Source organism: Lactuca sativa, chromosome 4, assembly GCF_002870075.4.
Source record: "Lactuca sativa cultivar Salinas chromosome 4, Lsat_Salinas_v11, whole genome shotgun sequence".
In the NCBI taxonomy this organism is placed as follows: Eukaryota; Viridiplantae; Streptophyta; class Magnoliopsida; order Asterales; family Asteraceae; genus Lactuca; species Lactuca sativa.
This window is the reverse complement of record NC_056626.2, coordinates 389,217,474-389,220,896: the sequence shown is the minus strand read 5'-3', so window position 1 is coordinate 389,220,896 and position 3,423 is coordinate 389,217,474.

Below are 3,423 nucleotides of genomic sequence, written 5' to 3'. Positions count from 1 at the left end.
GTCCTTGGAGCTTAGAATCACAAGTGTCACTCCTCTAATGGCTTACAAACACCAACTTAGCAAGAGGATGATTATAGAGAGAGGAGAGAGGAGGAAGAAATCGGTCAGGGTTTCTTTAGAGACAAGGTTGCCGATTTTCCTTAACCCCTAGGGTCTATTTATACTAGTGAGGCTCCTAGGGTTTCACCCTTAAACCCTAATTGGATAACTTAGGCGCTAATCAATCCAATACCCTAATGATAAGCCTTGGACGAATTCTAGGTCTATCCTAAGCCCCCAAAACCGTCCACCCCTTATCCATAAGGGATTATAGCCCAAAGTACAACTATCATACAATTGACAGTTTATGCCCTTCTGTTTAATTAATCTCTTTAAGTCACCAAATTAATTCCTAATTAATTTATGACTTATATTAATCAAATAATAATATTATTATTCCTTATATTATTCTCATAATATATTAATAATATTTCTTCTCTCATTATAAATCATCATGTCAAGTTGCTATGGTGAAGGCAACTCAAAAGGACCATACACAACCGGGTCAAACACTTGCCTAATATAGCTGCAGCCTTAGACACTATTCCAACAGTCTCCCACTTGGATAAGTCTAGTAACTATATATACAAGTATAAACAGATTAGCAATTGTAGCTCTCAAAGACGCTGTCAAACTCTGATCTTATCAATCTTGTCCTTTAGATAAGGGATCGTACAGTCCTCTTTTTAGATATCATGCGTACAATTCTTATGGAACCAATTTGTCCAACAGTTGGTTTCTCGATCTCAGATTTATTCGACATAGAACTTAATTGAACACATCAATTTAGTTCTGACCGAGCCCGGAACATAAGTCAAATCAAATCATCGAGCGGCCGAGATATCGCTTTTACCCTCTTAGAATAAAAGTAACAGATAAACTTCGACTTATATGCATTTACATATTCATTAATCAACTATACACAACAATGCGTTTTATAACATCAATTTACTGATGCGGTTTCGCATTATCAGTGTACAACCAATCAACAAAAAACAAACCATATATCTAGGTTTTAAAACCATATGATATTATTGTCTTGCGATCACCCTTTTTATCACATTCCATAAGGTGATTCCAGCAAGCGCGGGTTTGTTCCAATGCTCAAAACTAGTTCATAAGCACTCATGAACGTTGCAGCAAACTTTTCCTATGTCTAATACCATTTAGATAATCTACACACCAATTCATGACAATCTTCATTCATACCTACTTCCAAGATATGAACGATTCTGGACAATTTGAATAATTCGATTATTCTTAATAAACTCAATTATTCTGGAAGTCAAAACATGGAAAGTGAAACAATAGTTAAACAATTAACATAAGATAGTAACATTACGCATAAATAATACTCTTTTATTTAATCATCAAATGTTAATTACATTTATCTATTACACGTTTCTAATACTATCTAATCTATACTAATATCATCCTTCAGCCCAACACTCCTAGCATGCTGCAAGTGCTTAACCCTGCTCAGTCCCTTCGTAAGTGGATTTGCTGGGTTATCTTCTGATGATATCCTCTTAACCACGAGTTGTCCTTCTTCTACATGATGTCTAATAAAGTGATATTTTCTGTCGATATGTCGAGATCTACCATGATCCCTCGGTTCCTTGGTCAAGGCAACCGCTCCTTCATTATCACAGAAAATCTCCATGGGCTCCTTTATGGCAGGTACAACTCCAAGATCACTGATGAAGTTCTTCAACCATATTGCCTCCTTCGATGCTTCGCTTGCTGCAATGTAATTTGATTCGCACGTTGAATCAGCTACTGTTTCCTGCTTGGAACTTTTCCAAGTTACTGCTCCTCCATTCTGGGTAAAGACCCAGCCCGACTGCGAACGGTAGTTGTCCCTGTCGGTCTAAAAGTTGGCGTCACTGTACCCTCACACCTTCAAGTCATCACTCCCTCCGAGGACTAAAAACCATTCTTTGATCCTCCGAAGGTACTTAAGGATATTCTTGACTGCAATCCAATAGGCTCTGCCAGGGTTCCCTTGATATCTACTAACCATGCTCAAAGCAAAGGCTACATCAGGGCGAGTACAATTCATAGCATACATGATTGAGTCAACTGCAAAAGCGTATGGTACTCGGCTCATTTCTGCTATTTCAGCTTTGGTACTCGGACTTTGAGTCTTACTCAACTTGGCATTACTTTGTATCGGTAATTCTCCCTTCTTCGAGTTTTCCATACTAAATCGTTTTAGCACTTTATCTAAGTAAGTGTTCTGACTAAGTCCTATTAGTCTCTTACTTCGTTCTCTCACTATCCTTATTCCCAGAATATAGGAAGTCTCTTCGAGGTCCTTCATAGCGAAGCACTTCCCGAGCCAGGACTTGACCTCTTGTAGTGTCGAGACATCGTTTCCTATGAGTAGTATGTCATCGACATACAAAACGAGGCAGCTTACTATACTCCCACTAGCTTTGACATATACACATGATTCATCTTCGCTTCGTACAAATCCAAACTCTTTGACTTTCTCATCGAAGCAAAGATTCCATCTGCGAGATGCTTGTTTAAGTCCATAAATGGACTTCTCAAGCTTACACACTCTATTTGGATGCTTCGGATCCACAAAACCCTCTGGCTGAGCCATGTAAACATCCTCAGCCAACTTCCCATTAAGGAAAGCGGTTTTGACATCCATTTGCCAAATCTCATATATCATGAAATGCGGCAATTGCTAGCATCATTGTAATAGATTTTATCTTCGCAACTGGTGAGAAGGTCTCATCATAGTCAACTCCAGGAGTTTGAGTAAAGCCTTTCGCAACCAATCGCGCCTTATATGTGTGTACGTTTCCATCCACGTCGGTCTTCTTCTTGAAGATCCACTTGCACCCAACGGTCTTACGTCCGGCACATTATCAACCAAAGTCCAAACTTGGTTGTCATACATGGATTGGATCTCGTTGTCCATTGCCTCTTTCCATTTTGCAGACTCCGGGCCTGCCATGGCTTCCTTATAGCTATTACGTTCATCTAGATTTATTAGTGTACCATCACTAATATACGTGTCCCCTTCGGTAGTAATATGAAAACCATAAAACTGGGGTTGAACTCTAACTCTTTCGGAACGTCTGAGAGGTAAGGACTCGTCAATCGGTTCAACCGGAGTTTCCTCCTCGGGTTGGGTGCTAGCGGTAGAGGTTCCTTCATCAATCGACTCTTGAATCTCATCAAGCTCGATTTTCCTCCCACTGTCTCCTTGGCTTATGAGTTCTCGCTCTCGGAAAACTCCTCTCGTCGCAACAAGGACAACATTGTCCTTCGGTCTATAGAAGAGATATCCAAAGGACTTTTGCGGGTAGCCGATGAAAATAAATCGCTCACTACGAGGTTCGAGCTTGTCGTGAGTATCTCGTCTTA